This window comes from Dermacentor silvarum, chromosome 1 (genome assembly GCF_013339745.2).
Source record: "Dermacentor silvarum isolate Dsil-2018 chromosome 1, BIME_Dsil_1.4, whole genome shotgun sequence".
Classification (NCBI taxonomy): Eukaryota; Metazoa; Arthropoda; class Arachnida; order Ixodida; family Ixodidae; genus Dermacentor; species Dermacentor silvarum.
Genome location: NC_051154.1, coordinates 247421917 through 247438988, shown reverse-complemented (window position 1 = coordinate 247438988; position 17072 = coordinate 247421917). Strand labels below are relative to the sequence as shown.

Below are 17072 nucleotides of genomic sequence, written 5' to 3'. Positions count from 1 at the left end.
ACTGTCACGCGACAGTTGTAATACAAGGTATTGTTTTTCTACGAAAGCGCTGCCGCGGGGCCATACCTCCAATGAGATCCAGACTGCACCGTTTGACATATTTTGAATGGGAGCCAGCTCTTTCTTGACGCTGGCTTCTTCATGCGCTCAACCATGCTGTCTGCGTGCTCGTTTACCACGTCCATGAACTTCTCCAGAGGTCTTTGAGTGAAATGCAGGCATCTGCAGCTTCCGTTTGAAACGCCACACGTTGCCTGCGCTGCGTAGGAAAGACCGAAAGACGAAGCATGCTCATCGTGAAGCCAGTGTAATAAAAATACAAATTTCTGGGATTTTACGTGCCAAACCAGGATCTGATTACGAGGCACGCTGTAGGACTGCCGATTAAGGTTGACCATCTGATTTTTTTTAACATGCACCCAATGCATGGTGCATCTAAAGTCGGTGTAAGAAGTCAAGCCTATTCAACGAACAGCCGAGTTTTCTTTATTCCATGCCTATAGCAGCATGGAAGCTGCTACAGAAGATCACAAAGAAAGAAAAAAACAAAAAAAGAAAAGAAAGTGTACTGGGATAGTGGTTTCTACCACCGTTTTTATTTCATGTCAAAATGGTATCAATGAGTGGAGCTTTCGACTGGTACACCAGCCTTATTATGTGTATCAGTCGAGTAATGCTGGCAGTCGCACACAATGTGTGCTGGAATGCCATCTGGTCGTGGATGGCACGATGGAAACAGAAGAGAAGGAAAAAAATGTCACAGTTTCGCCCTAAGGGTGAAGCAATGAATGCGATAGCAACACAGCAATGTCATACGAAGTAAGGTGAGTGGCTTTGGTAGCAATATGAATTGTAGTAAACATGAGCTGATTAAGTAAGCAGGTGTGCTGCGGCGTAAGTAGACCGACATGAAGAGAGACGCGATCACCACGAGAAGGCGCGTGTGAAACGGTGGTGTTGATGAGAAGCGCTTCCCGTGGGCAGCGCGTGCGAAGGGACACACCTGTAGCGCTGTACTGCCGATCGGGGCAGCATTGCATGTGTAGCGTGCGTTGGAAAATGTGGCCCGACTATTACTAACTGAATGAACAAGCGTGGTGTGCACGCGCACAAACAAACATGAATAGATCACACTGAATGACTGCAGACAACGACCGTTCAAAACCCTGGCAGCAAGCGGATACGCCGCAGCGGCGAAGGTACGTGCGGTCTATCGCTTCAACGGAAACTGAGCGGCGAATGCACGGCGCATAAAGGTCAGAGCCGTGTGAGATAAGAGACGGTGCGAGCGAGCGACGAGCGCGGTTGTTGGCAGAGTGGAAGTGCGCCCCCCCCCCCCCCCCCCCCGCTCCCTCCGGCGCTGGCTTCCCGCTTCCTTGCTTGCGCGTGGGAGATTGAGTGCGTTCGCTCTCCGTGACAGCGCACGTCCCCGCACGCTTTCGCTCGGGCATACGGCACACGGCGAAGATTATATCTATAGGAACCTCACAGCGACGGCGACGGCGACGGCAGAAATCCGGTTGAAAGTGTCCATATAATTGCTATCGCAATAAAAAGAATAACGGTAGAACCTATACAACGAGCAATGTAGCTACACACCATATTGCCACCGCCTAAAACGTCTATGCAGCCAGGCGCCTCTCTCGCGCTTCCCACTGGACTTGCTGCGTCATCGAGCAGCGCCGCCGCGAAGTCCGCGCGTGGCAAGGATTCGAATCGGTCACCTCGAGCTCAACAGCGCACTAGTGCACCGCCTAGCACCAGAGAAATCTTAAAGGATGTTTTTGTCATTAAGAGTGGTGGCACATACCTTGTGGCACATGACTAGTGACCATGCCTGCAAAAAACTCTCCACGGGTGGAATTCACTAAGCTGCGCTGTTCGAACGCTATTTCTTAGCCAAACGTTTCCACGTTAAGATAAAGGTGCAACCGAAGTGGCCTCACATTTAAGTAACGGCGTCGTTTGAGGCCAGGAGGAAGCAAAGCACGGAATAAACGACAAGAAATGAAAGAAGTGCGGTCAACTGATAGCTTGGTCATACATCACGCATATGTATTCGAAGCTGTATTGTTACGGCAAATCACAACACACGCCTATTCGACAGCTTCCGTTTCCGGGCGTCTGCTACAGCACCGACACGCTCAACCGCGCTCGCCCGTTCACCGCACTGCCGTCAAAAGGATTGCACGGAAAGTGTTACGCATTCTGCTCACATTTCTGCGAGATACAGCCTGATGGACACATGGGGACATATTTCGCGCAGAAAGAGACGTTCAGTTGGAGCAATTGCCGGCCTGTATGCAGAGCGACCCCGCCTGTATGCATCACCTCCACCATATTACAAAGCTACTAAAGGTCTTTATTTCGGTACTAATTACGGAAATAAAAAAGATCCTACTATATAGTTTATATGGCCTCAGGCAAGGTAAGGGACATGCACATTAAGTTCACCGGGATGGTATGTGTTCGCGTGGCACACGGTTTGCAGGTGCGGTTCTAATGCCGCGCATAGGCTCAATATCAGCTCCCAATATCAGCCAGTCCGTACCGTCTAAGGGGCTGGTCGACAACGTCGTCAAGCTCCAATGGACGACGAAACGCGCGTTCCCTTCACATAGGATCACTGTAGAGGGCACGGAGAGCTATTAAAGGAGCCCTAAAAAAGATTCAGAAATAACCTGTGGCTATCCACACTCTGAATTATGGCCGAAAACTTCCCTACATAACATCCACACTTGCAAGTTTCGTTGCCTATCACACTTTGACATCGTATCAACGTTCATCGCTTCTTCTAGCTTCTCCTCTGCTAATAAAACATGATGATCCCTCGCACCAGGTCAAGTGTTTTTTATTGCAGGCTCAGGCGACCGCATTCCAACAGAGGCGGAATGCCCGAAGGGGCGTACACATCAATTTTGAAGACCGGTAATAAATCGTAGGTAGGCGATGTCAGGGCCTGGCGCCCTGAACTACACTGTCTGTCATAGCCCAAGTGGCACCTCATAAAAGTCAAGGGGAATCAGTCAATATCCCCACGATACTCAGGGCGAACGTTGCCATAAATTTTCCAGACTCATTAGAACACACGCTTAAGTGCAAGTCAGAATACTGCACAACACACGGTACTCGAAGCACACAGCGATTCAACATTCTAGCTGGTTTCGGATTGAATCGGTTCAAATCGTCGATCTTGCGCCACTGACGCACTTTCTTCGGAGCAGTCGCTGCACATATAGTAAGATGCAAAGGTGGTGTGGTATGTACCGCTTGGGTGGTATCCAAGCTGCGCCCGACGCCCTTCTGTAAATATGCGAGTTCGGCCTCGCAGTACGAAGCGAAATGCGGCTCAAGAGCAACAGTCCATTGAAATTCAGACCGAATTGTGGATGTTCGAAAACGTAATCAAGATACTTCTGTGCTGTCTGCAGGACGAAGGCCTCTCCCAGCGATCTCTAATTACCCCTGACCTGCGCTAGCTGATTTCAAGTTATGCCTGCATATTTACTGATTTCATCACCCCACCTAATTTTCCGCTATCCTCGACAGCGCCCCTTTCTCCTAGAACCCAATCTACATTTCTAATGGGTCACCGATTATCTGTCCTATAAATTACGCGGCCGGTCCAGCTCCTATTTTTCCTCTTAATTTCAACTACCACTACCCCCGTTTGCTCTCTTATCCACACCACTCCCTTTCTCTCTCAGCTTTAGGCATAACAGTTTTCGTTCCATCGCTTGTTTGAGCAGTCCTTAACTTATTTTCAAGATTCATGGTTAACCTCGAAGTTTCTGCTCCATATGATAAGACTTGAATGGAATGATTGTACACTTTTCTTTTCAACAACAGCGGAGAGCTCCTGGTCACGATTTGGAAATGCCGGCCGTATGCACCCCGACCCATTTTAATTCTTCTGTAAATTTCCATCTCATGATCAGGGTTTGCTTTGAGTCATTGACCAACTTATTCTGTGTTTACTCTAGGACCTGACTGCCGATCATGAATTCTTCGCTTGACAGGTTATTCAACATTATCTTTGTTAACCTACTCTGACACTTTCGTGGTTCAGGTCCTCAATCAATTGTTGCAATGTGTCCCCAGCGTTGTTGAACACGACAATTTCATTGGCAAGCTGAACGTTGTTGAGATATTCGCCGTTGATCATTGCCCTTGATCATTCACAGTCTAATAGTTTGAATACTTCTAAGCATGCAAATAATATAACTGGAGAGATTGTGTCTCCTTGTCTGACCGTTGTCTCTATAAGTATTTTTCCACTTCTCTTGCGGCTAATTAAACATGTAAAGCCAGAACTATCACTTAGGCAGAGTCGAAGCCTGAGAAGTTGCGAATACGTGCGCTATGGCTGAAGGCAAATATGGAAGTTACCTATAAATGCAGTAATTATTGAGTGGTACGTCAGCCGTATGCTTCAAGCCCCATGGCCTTGATGTGAAGTTCGTTCAGTCCTTCAGTACAATTCATAGGATATGAACTTACACCGCTAACTACATACAAATGTCGAAGCTTTGTGCAAACGCACTGCATGAATGAAGTGATCGAACTGTGCTCCGCCGGGCCGGCGCACAAGGCAGCATAATTCGATCGACGTAAGTGCTGATCTAGCTTTTACGACGCGTTCTAGAGACCACGGTTAGCGTTGGGCACGCTTCACATTGTTCACTTCGCGATACCAGGCCACTGTGGTCGGCGTTTGCGCGCCGTCATGTTGACCTGGCAACTGCGCAGCAGGCGCGCAACACTAGAAGAATGTTGACGGCTGGATGAAAATTCTTGCGCGGGGATTCACAAACGCCTATGAAGGGTTTCTTAGGTGCGAGAAAGTGTAAGCAGGACACTATAGAAAGAACATCGCACGAAGTGACTGAAAGACATGAGTGACGTCATTTCGCCTAGATCTGATGTTAGTCTGGGGTTTAGAAGACGCATCTTCAGCCAATTATAACACGACGATGGCTGTCGTCTGCTGTCGCTTTTCTTTGTCGTATGGTCTTTCCATGGCCTGTGGCCTGTTGCTGGTTCTGCGCTTGCAAAACAAGAGCTTAGTGGTGTCTTTATGAGCATTAAGGTGCGTGCTTTTTTTTACCAAAAACTAAGTGTCTCCAGTGATTATATATAAACAAAAATATGTGCGTACGCGCGCGCGCGCGCGTGTATGTGTTTTTGGCTCATGCAACAATTGGTCACTTGGTTCGTGAGGTGGAGGTGCATTTTAGTTCACAGCATCACTCTTGTTCAAGCACTCCACATGAATTTCGTATCAATGGTGATACGTGATTTTACTCGCTATTTCTTTTTTTAGGTCGTCATCTTGACGTCCCTCTTCATATCATAGACAGAATGGCCATCCGTCGTAGGCATACGTTGGTTTACACCGTAGGCCACAGAATGAGCAAACCCGTGGGCACAGACAGCACGTCGCTTCATCTTTGTGCTGAATTAACACTATCAGATATATAATAGAAGACTGACCCCCCCCCCCCCTGCCCTTTCCCCATTTATTTTGCCCGCTGATATGCTTATCCACCAAATAGCCTTGAATGCCGCTGCCGTGATGGTATTTCTCGCGAACAATACTGAAGTGCGGCTGTGGCGGTTTTCATTGTTAAATGTGCAAATTGTTAAATGTAGTCTAATGAACAAATCCACTGAAGGGGGATGGGGTCAGATTTGTTATGGCCACTTGAGGAACCTTAATATACCGTACGCGGAACCGCTGGGTTCCACGGAACCGAGTTTGGGAACCCCTGATCTAGACTGTGTCGCTTGTCAGTCTGTGCTGTTTCAAGTTTGTTGCTGTTTGTGTGGTGCCTCTAAAGTTAAATCATTGTTAATAAATTATGTGACTATGTAAAAGGCGTGTGCTCAGGGCAAACTTTATAGAAATTCTTGGCATGCTTGCTCTGAAGGATTAGCAGCCGTGCACGTGCTATGGTACATAAAATAAATGGGGTAGTGTGCCAAGCAGAAGCCACCTAGGCGGGAATAACGCTCGCAAAGCCGCTTTAGTACCAGTGTTCTTAAAGTATACAATTTAGGAACATCAGGGGCCGAATTCACAAGTTTTTTATTTGAAAGAACTGATTTGTATTGGCCGGACCCCTTCGATAACAATATGTCCAACATTCGTGGACAAGGGGGCGCTTAAACGAAAGGAGACTGTGAAAGGTGTGCAGTATTACGTGTGAGAACATATTCTTCAATATAAGCTTTAAATGAATTTCTGCTGCCCGACGACAGTATTCGTCTGAATAAATATAATCGTCATGTTTCCTTCCTTTTATTTTTTTCCTATTCCTGCTAGTATTACGAGCGAACTGAATAAGAAATGTGTGCCAATTCAGTAACTTATTTACTGATTATTTGTGATCTGGAAATTGTTCACTCATTCACGCATAATCGCATGTGCGAGCTCGTGCTTGTAGCTATAACCCATGCAACAGTGCGGCGTAGGTACTGTTAAATAGTAGATTGTCTATGCTACAAAATATGCAAACAATTCTTCGTAACAAGCTATCTCACTACGATAATAATGCACAACCAGTGCTACACCCTCACTATATCTAAACTTAAAACACTTTTAAAGTAGGTAACAATATTGCGTAAGAGGAAATATTTAAGACTTAGGTAGGTATTTAAGACTGTAAGTAACCATGTTGCGTAATAGGAAATATTAAGACTTAAGCAACCTTGCGCCAATGTATGTGGTAGTCAAGTTGTTCGAAAGGTTCGTCAACATAAAACATGGACGGCGTCGTTCTTGGGAGGGACTTACATATAAAGCATATTTCTCGGCCCCAACCACGGTATGGTGAAAGTGTAGAACAAAGGCTTCCTCAGGTTCTCCGAGCTCGACAGAAGGACCTGCATCGAGTGGGAAAGGCCAAAAAAGTGTTGTGTGAAATGAAAGGACAAGTATAATCACGGCAAAAAAGTTGTGGCACTACAACAAATTTATTTGCCCATCTTTTAATCACCAAACAACTTCCAATTACATACACTTTGAAAAATTGCAAAACTATGACCCCCTGTGCAAGTAATCTTCGGACAAGATCTATTATATAAAGAAAATTCAATTTTTCGGTGTACATAGTGCAGAAATCTAAAAAAATAATGAGAACTTCTTCGTTATATGCAGAGAGTGTAGTATATATATATATATATATATATATATATATAACACTTTCATGGGAAGACCACCCGTCCGTGTGTCTGGTACATTTACTTGTATACTGAAACACGTGAACGGACGGACCAAATGACGTCAAAATCGGTGGCCTTTTAGGAATTGGCCTGCTGTAAAATAATATTTTTGTTAAGCTTCATGCGTTGATAATAAGCGGAGATAGCGTGTATAGAACTTTGTGCTCGAGATCAGGGCAAAGGTTAAAACCCCGAACTGATCTTGCGTACAGCTCTTGCTGATAGGCTGGCGAAAATAAAAAAGGTGGACGAGGTTCGCGCATTGTCTGACCCCTCCCCAGTCTGCCTTGTTGAGACTACACAGCAGGCTTTATTTTAACTACTTGTGGTTATGTCATTCCCGTTTTATTCTGAACAAAGAACACTGAATTTATATTGATAAGCATATAAGCGACAGAAAGCATAGCAAATTGGGTATATGGAGTGTACATCGGACAGCGCAAAGCATTCACAGGCTGGAGAATTTGCAAACTTGTGAGTGAATTGGGGGAAACATGGGATTTCTTTTTCATAGCCTCAAAATGCTTCTCCAAGTATAGCGAAAGCAATTCTAGAATTGTTGTGGCCAAAAGGCTGAACTTTCACTTTGAAGCTGCACACGCATACTAGAACCACTATACGTTTGGGAACTGTTTTTGAAACTATCTTCATTAGTTGAAACGTGTTGATCTGAGAGTGCTAAATGTAAGTGGCTCATTGCTCAAGGCCGCCGGCGCCGGCGCAACAACTGACATGGTGAGGAGGGAGCGCGAAGGCTGCGGAAAATTTTCCCAGAAGCCGGAACGCGTCTTAGGCGGGAAAACACCTCCGGCCTAAACAAAGAGCGTCTGCCACCGCTGGAACTTGGGTTGCCATTTTCCAGGGTCGTACAAAGCTGGCAGTTTTTTTTCCCCCTTTTCTTCTGTATTTAACGGCACTCAGCTTTACAAGTGTGTTCCCGAGCTGTCACCGTTGAGACATTACTAACAAGCCGCAATGTCATTGTGCGTGGCCACAGAAGCTGCCACAAAGTCGGACTAAACCTGTCTACCGGCTTTCCTTTCGCACCTTGCCAAAGCAATACGCCGTTAAAAACAACCGTATGAAATATCACTCTTTGACTATAGAGCTGCGAGTTTCGATAGCACTGCATAGCTCTCAGAAGCCAAGTTACATCGTTTTATACACGCAGTGAGAGACTAGACGGCACCCGTAGGAATAGAGATGGGAGGTGGGATGGATGGAAGGATGAAAAACTTTATTAGGTGGGGCCGCTAGAAAATGACGGCTTGTTGTACACCGGCAAATAACTGCGTGCTTAAACACAGCAATCGCATAGGCTGTTATTTCGCGTTTCAAAGGCTGGTGTGAAGAAGCGTTCTCGAATAAAAAACTGCAGCTTCCAAGTGTCATGTGTAGCTGCTTTACCGTGAACTTACCTCGGCGTCTTCGGGGTTTTGTATAATCACGAAAGGTGAAAAGCCAAGGTATGTCTTGAACGTCCGGTTCTTGTACATCTCGCATAGGGCCCGTAGTAGATAGGAGAACTCTGCATCGGAGAAGAAGACAGCATAAAAACGGAGACTGAAACAGCAAAGAGAAGCATACACGACTATCGTCCCATGGAGGAAATGGCATTTTGAAAGACGAGAGAATTGTTCGTGCATATCACTTAAAATGAAGGTCAACTTTGTTAAACGCTCGGTGTACGAAGCCTCGATAATTGAATAAAGAGATACTGCCGTCACAATTACCGGTGAAGTATATTGCCGTCCAGTTGGCTCCTAACAAGGATAGAAATGGATATTAGAATAAGGAGCGGTATATTATCATAAAAAACACAACAAAATGTTCAGAACTTGATTTGACTTTATTCCACCGTGCTATGTGTTTGCGCTATGTATCCAGTGGCCCAGACCAGGTTGGTCTTAAAAGTATTATTTTGATTCGGGCAAGTGTACAAAAGACGCGCAGGTTGTCGGCAGTTGTTTACTTGGAGCTTTATATGAAAACCAGTCGATGTAATTTGCTTCGCAGTGTTAGACAATCTATTCTAGGACTGGCTCACTTTATTCTTCAACAGACCAGGCCTAAATTTTTGATAATGATCTTGTGGGTACCACGATGCAAGTTTGATGGTGGTTCAAGTCTTGAATTTATCATTGTTATAACTAAAGGAGCCTGATATAGTACCAAAGTTTATTTCAGGAAGGTCGTCGTTGTATATCAAATTATAAATGCAGGCTTCTTTCCTGAATATCAAACAACTGTCACACTAAAAAATTCAAAGCCCTTCCATCACGTGAAGATGGAAAACCAGCGAAGCTGTACTTTCTGACAACTATATTGAGTTATATATGGTTAATTGCTACATTGATTGAATAAAGGCACATACACATAACTTCATTGTAGTTATCGTCTTTTATTTTCTCTTTACTTTGTCACCATGGTAACCATTGATTTGTGGTCACTGTGACATACTGCAATTGGTTGCCGATGCTATCGCGGCAACTGTTCGCGAAGGCGATCCTCACGGGCACGCTGTTGTTCTTCATCTGTCACAGAGCGGCTATCCGACGTTGCGAACTCTTCGGACGACACGCCTTCGGCTATAGAGGCTTCCCGTCGTCTTCGCACCCATTCATGCTGTTGCCCACGCCGGCGCTGTTTACATGCACGTTCTTCTTCTTCTTCAGTATGCACTAAGCGCGTTCTGGCCATAGCAAGACAAAAGTACAACTGCTCATAACGTCGCTCGAGCGATGTCGATGTCAGAACAAAACGAGGCACAGACATTGTTGGGTACACAATGACGTTTCATTATTCCGCCATCCACTCCGGAGCCATGGAGCACCGCCGGAGCGCAGTAGGCTACTGTCGATAAAATTTTGTGGCCCCGATTCTTTTCTACACACCCTGTCGACGCATGCACTTTTGGTCAGAACATAGCCATATACAGCTTCGCTGCAAAAAAAGCTGTACCGAATTGTTTCAGCTATACCTCTTCCTGTCGCTATGTGCAATGATCAGTACTATATATACTCTTTCAGGTCAAGATGCTTTAAAAAAGAGTTAAAATTATGGAGTTTTACGTGCCGTAACCACGATCTGATTATGAGGCACGCCGTATTGGGGGACACCGGAATAATTTGGACCGCCTGGGGTTCTTTAACGTGCACCTAAATCTAAGTACACAGGTGTTTTCGCATTTCGCTCCCATCGACATGCGGCCGCCGTGGCTGGGATTCGATTCCGCGTCCTCGTGCTTAGCAGCCCAACACCATAGCCATTGAGCAACCACGGCGGGTTTGAAGAAGAGTTAAAAAAACACCCTGTATAAAATTGTTTTCGTCAATTTACAGAGCAAAATTTCGCCAGCTAGAAAATGTCCGAGAGAAATAAGTCCTTTTTTTTAATGGACAATGAAGTGTTTAGAGTGACAAAACCGAGAAGCTGTAGAACATGTTTTTAAGGACTTTCGGGACGGCCATATTCCAGTGGGATATACGCCAGAAAAAGTTAATGACTTGTTGGTTACAACAACTAAGCAATGCAAAGAAGTTCAAGGTAGATGAAGTTTCAAAAATAGAAACATTGTCTTTCACCATGACTTCGCATGAAGTTACAAAGAAAACTAATTCAATTTTCTCAGGAAGAAAGCTTCGCAGTTGAAGAAAAATCCTTTCAAGACAGGGGATCAAATCCTGGACTAACAACGTTCCGGTGTGGTGGCTCTACCATCAGAGCCGGAGGCCAGCAGTTTATTTCCTCATTGCCTGTTTGTATTACAAATCAATGCGTATCGTATTGCATTACAAACCAAAACATGACAACTACATTTTCGCTAACGTGGTAATTTCAAAATCATCTCAACTTCCTCAAAACACGTAGAACAGCAACCCATTGCGGAAATATACATCATGCGCGCTGACTTTGTGCAATATATTACATTTCCTGAATATAATAAGTATAATATTATACCCGACACTCTCAATGAAACTGATTCACGGTAGGTGGTCACTGATATTCACATCTCACATTGCAATTTTCGTATTCCACAGACTGTGGAGGCCCAGAAGCATAAATATCGTACAGGAACCCTCATTCCTTTTCTGCTTACAAAAACAAAAAAAGAAAGAAGCCAAATACCTCGAGGGCTGATAGGTAGTTCTTTCCAGAATGTTCGTTCTAAGACATACAAGTGAAATATGGAGTCAAAGCAATTAATAAAAGACATGTTCGGTGCAGGCGCGGATCCAGGGGGGATGTCCGGATGTCTTGACCCACTCCTCAGATTTCTGCATTGCCCCCTCGCTGACAGGGGGATGGCCCTGTCGCAAGAAAATATGGCCACCAGCATTCTTCAAAAGTATATTTCGCGAGTACCAGTGATATCAGCCATGTAGAAGTAAAGCTAGCTCGCTCACAAGCTTAGTTGTATTCCGTCGGGGTGTGGTGTCGCGAAGTTGCCGTAGTTATTTTTTCTCATGAACACCTTGGACCTCCTGGCGCCGGCGGTGCCTTACTCGTCCCGTAGGTGGCGTCGAATGAACGAAGGGACGTCCCTTTTGCCAAACACGCCGATGTCCGCGCGAGAGCCTTCGCGCCTGATCAACTTATTTGCCCCTTGGGGTGTCATCGGTTCCGCGACCAACCTGCTTAATGAAAGAGACCACTTGCGGAAGTGTTCATATACAGGGTTTGTCCGAAAAGTAATGTCAGTGATTATATTGTGAAGCGACTAAACGTCGCAGCGCGCTAAGACCAGTTGGGATTGGTGGAAGGGGAAGTTAGCATACGCACGCGTGGTCGCTCAGTCGTCTGCGACAATCTGGAGAGTAAGGACAAGGTTTCTCGTCAACTCATCTTTATTTACCGTGCAAGCTGTAATGCAGCGCTCGTTGGAACAAAGGATTGCCATCGAGTTTTGTGTGAAACCCGGCAAGTCGCCAGTAGAAACTTTTCCAATGATAAAGACAGCTTTTGGTGATAATTGTTTGTCAGAACGTCAAGCTTACCGGGGGCACAACGCCTTTTTAGAAGGTTGTGAAGAGTTCAGCAATGAAGCCCGCGCTGTACCGCCATCGACGACCATCAGCGACGAAAATGTGACGCGCGCGAGATATCTTTTGTACTCAGACCCTCGTTTGAGTGTCCGTTTAGTGGCACAGACAGTAAACATTCCAAAAAGTACCGTTCACGAGATTTTGACGAATAATTTTCAAATGCGAAAAGTGTGCGCGAAGATCTTGCGCAAAATATGAATGGACGACCAACAATCAAGCCGAGTTGAAACACGACAGGAAGTTTGGGACTTGTGCGAAAGTGACCCCCACGTTTTGGACAATGTCATCCCAGGTGACAAGACTTGGGTGTTTGAATACGACCCCGAAACAAAAAGGCAAAGTGCCAAATGGCATAGCTCGGCGTCCCCTCGCCCCAAGAAGACCAGAATTAGCAAGTCAAAGTTCAAGACCATGCTGATTGTGTTCTTTGACATCAGTGGCCTTGTCCACTGATGGCACAACCGTGAACGCCAAATTCTACGTGAAAGTGCTCAAGCGACTCAAACGAAGGATTCATTGCACCCGGCCTGATATCGGGGGTGATTGGAAACTTCACCATGACAACGCACCATGCAGCCTGCACCGCCTTCCTCGTGACCCGCTTCCTGGCCGATTGAAAGATGTCAATGGTTCCCCAGCCGCCCTACAGTCCTGACATGGCTCTCCCAGGCTTCTTCTTCTTTCTGCGCTTGAAAATTCCCATGAAAGGACATCATTTCGCGACAGTTGGCAAAGTCGAAGAGGCTTGCACCAAGGCTCTAAAGGACATTCCTAAGGAGGCCTACCGTGACGCCTTCGATGGTTGGAAATCTCGTCAGAAGCAATGTAACGACGCAGGAGGAGTCTATTTTGAAACATTTTATTGTGTTGTACCGATCTGATCAATAATTTCTTTTTAATCAACTCACTGACATTACTTTTCGGACAAACCCTGTATAAATAACAACAGCTAAACTAAGAACTACGCATGGGCAACTTTTTTTAACTGTAGCACTCATTGTGATCACAGTTACACGTTGACAATATCCAGTACGAGCACAGTACCGTTCGTACGCTACAAGTTTTTCACTGTAACTTCAGTTTTATTGCCGTACATTAGGCATAGTAGGGTCAAAGCCACTGGATCCGTTTATCTGAGTGGGCGTTCTTGCGGAGCGGGGCGAAGTCTCGAGCAGCGGCTGCGAAGTGGGGGAGCGTGACGTCAGCGGTCAACGCCAGCGCGCGGGCCAAGGATGGCGTCGCGTGGGAGAAACGGGAGCAGATGCGCGCCTTGTGTAAAAGGATGGCGTCGCGCGGGAAACAAAACATGAAGATGCTGGCTCACGCTCTCGGCTACTAAAACACATAATTCTTCTTGTAGGTGGCGTCGTGAGTCTTCATACGCGGCGATTCGCATATCGTAAACAACCAGCGTTGTGGTTGCCGCGTTGGATCGAGCTCCAAAGCAAACGAAGGTGTCTCAGCCGAACACAAAGAATCTCCTTAAGGAAATCAATGTGTCTTAACAGAACGCCAAAGACGGGCCCGTGCTTACGCATTTATAACGAACCTGCAACAGATCAATACAGGCTAGATATACCAGGTGTTCAAAATTAAGCATTATAGTTTTCTTAAAGTTAGACACTGGGAGGCACGTGAAGAGCACCTGCGGAAATAAGTTACGTGGCCAGGGGGACACAAAGTGAGGTGATAATTATCACTGTCAGCAGCCGAATTGACTAAAATTGAATAATTACCTTTTTATTGACGGCAGTAAGAAACACGACTGCCTCTAAGTTTTCTATACAAACATACCCACTTACTGCAGTCGACAAAAATAATTGTTCAATTTTAGTTAATTGGACTGTTCACAGCGACTATTATCATCTCACTTTGTGCCTCCATCGAAATGCGGCCGCCGCGGCCGGGATTCGATCCCGCGATCTCGTGCTCAGCAGCGCAACGCCTGAGCTGACTGAGCCACCATGGTGGGCTACAGGTGTTGCTCTAGACGTATAAAACGCGGGTTTATCGTGAGCAGAAACGGTGAATTTCGATAAATATGAAAGACTACAATCATCATCATCATCATTGACAGAAGCTGACACCCCCCTCAGAAAAAACCTCGATCCGCCCCTGGTTCGGTGGTCTCCAGCTTCTTGCGACGTCAGTAGTTAACTGTCCACGGCAAACAATTTTTTTTCATCTAGCCATGTTTAATCTAGCCAAAGTCCTTGGTCACATTAGCAGGAATCTCTCTTTTTTTGAACCTGGACAGATCCGGTGGAACGCAAGTGGTTGAAGGCCCTCCTGAAGGTGGCACGCGCATGCCCCTGGCGATGTCGGCGTCCTGCCGTACACATTTAACGAAGCGACGTCCGCGTCTTCCCGAATACCCAGGGCCGGTATCTTGCAATGATGCGTTATGCTTTATTCTATACCAGTCTTATCATCCACCGCTCATGGCCGGCTGATCCCGTTGATAACGTGAGCGGACCGTCGCTCTGACCACTGACAAAGCGCGAAAAGCGCGAAAAGGCATTAGCATTGGAAAGGCATCGGTACAAAATACCGGCCCAGGCAGGTGACGACGATGTCCACTTTTTCAACCTTCGAAAACTCTTGTGGAGGTGGCGGCCAGCACAAGTTTTCACTAATGAAAAATCTGCCCCTTTCACAGCTCAGAAATGAAGCGGCCAAAGTGGCCCTTTTGCTCGTTAGATAATAACCTCTCATTCACTGCCATGAGCCTCGAAGTGCGCCGTGATCGCTATGCATAAAGTGGCGCGGAATAACGAGTACATGAAAGGAAAGCGTCATTAGGGCTAATCCGCTGAGCGTAGCTTGCGATGTATAGTGCAACCGAAATAAAAAAAAAGAAAATACAACTGCTAGACGCCACTTGCTTCTGCATTACATAAACTTCCTCACGGCAGATAGCAGTTACGAGCCCCCGGTGCTCTCACGTTTACCAATTCCCACGTGAATTTGTGACTAACGCTCTGAAGCGCTCCGGCTTCGACGAGCACGCATAGTTGCTATAGTTGCCATAGCTACACGCCCGTTGCTCTGGCTTTGCCCTGCTGAGGGTCGCGGCGGCCGCAGGAGTTCGCGGGTTCTAATCCGGCCGCGGTGGCCGCATTCCGATGAGGGCAGAATGCAAAAACACTCGTGACCATGCATTGGGCAAACGTTAAAGAACCCCAGGTGGTCCAAGTTATTCCGGAGTACACATATATGGCGTGCCTCATAATAATATTGTGGTTTTAACTTGTAAAGCCCGGAATTTTTTTCAGTGCTGTAGATCAATGTTTTTACGGAAAGTGTAACACCCTGTATTCAAAAATAATACAAAAAGGAACTACTCATGTCTGTCAAGAAAGTCGGGAATACTAGATAGCACAGATAGACCAGGGATAGTGGTGCAGACATCTTTCTTGGTTACCAAGTATGATAATAAAGGAATAATTATGATAAATACTCGAAGAATACTTCTTGTGCATCTTTAGCCAAAACGTAATTTGCTTCAATGCATCACTGCAATGAAGTTTGTAGCAAAAATAAATGGGCACAATGTGGAAGACAAAAAGAATGATACGGAACAAAAATACGACACTAATTTTCAACAATGTTGATTGGCGACACGCAATTCAGCTTTGTGTACCTTGTGTAAAAATAAAAATAAATAAAAAAATTCAGTGCCACTCTACTTTGTGAAGGTGTATGACTAGCGAAGCTGTGTATGTGGTGATTGACCGTTGTTCCGGTGAAACATTCCAAGTTTGCGGGATCGGGGCCACATGGACGGTTCGCATTTCTTTCCGCCTCGCGTTCCTGGCGTGCAGTACGCTTACGCTTGGCATCCACGGGCTGCTCATCGTCGGTGGTATCCTTCCGCCACCGCCGTGCCCATTCTCTATTCTGTTCACGCCGTCGTTCTTGGTAGGCACGCTGTTCTTCTTCAGACCGTACATCACGCGGCCTACCCATTTCACAGTCAGAGCAGAACTGAGGAAAGGAACCTACGTAGAGCATGACGTCAGGAGACAGAAGACACTCAGATTGGCAGGCACTAGTTTTAATACACGGGATGGCGTACACGTGTATGGTGCGAACGTGGACATGGCCGACACAGGTCAAAGTGTAGTACCGGTTCTTATCAGCTTAATATCTGATACCGGTTGTAATTGGACCCAATATAATAAACTTATTTTTGCAAGTTGCTGCAGTGCTTGAAGCCTGCTTCACCTTCATTGCAGGTCGGCCCGGTATTGCACTATCTTCATGATTTACAGCTTCGGTGTAAAAACGAGAACCATCAGACACCATGTCGACTAAGTGGAGAAGCTTTTCAGTGCACAATGTAAACGTACTTGCTGCTTACAAGGCATCGCTAAAATGTCATAAATTATGACCATATTAGGACCATATTATGAATATACTATTGTAGTGTGTTCTTTTCCCCCGTTGTAGGGTAGCCAACCAGACGCCATTCTGGTTAAGCTCCCGGCCTTCGGTCTTTCTTTTTCCTCCTTTAAGTACTCATTTAGGAACATGCCAATCAGCCAACATGGTTTTCCGTCAAGCCCTTTGGAATGAAATGAATGAAATATATGAAGAGAATCTCATTTTAGTTTGCAATAAATTTCGTTCATTTTATTCTTTGTTTATTTGGCTGTCCAAGAGAATAACCATCACTGTTTTTTTCAAATCAGTTCAAAAGGTCTGGTGCTACCACTTTTCCTCTCCCCTTGTTTCGTCCCTCTAAATCTTCCTTGAGGATTAAACGTAAGCTGGCATGATGTAATAATTTCTTTCGCTCGA

At 45.8% G+C, this 17072-nt stretch overlaps 1 protein-coding gene and 1 pseudogene across 6 annotated transcripts in view; one reads left to right on the top strand and one right to left on the bottom strand.

The window, feature by feature from the left end:
* Nucleotides 1–17072, bottom strand: part of LOC119437021 (cytochrome P450 4C1-like) — a 212154-nt gene that overhangs the window by 18380 nt on the left and 176702 nt on the right. The window lies entirely within an intron of this gene.
* On the top strand, nucleotides 16371–16546 carry LOC119437877 (U2 spliceosomal RNA; annotated as a pseudogene).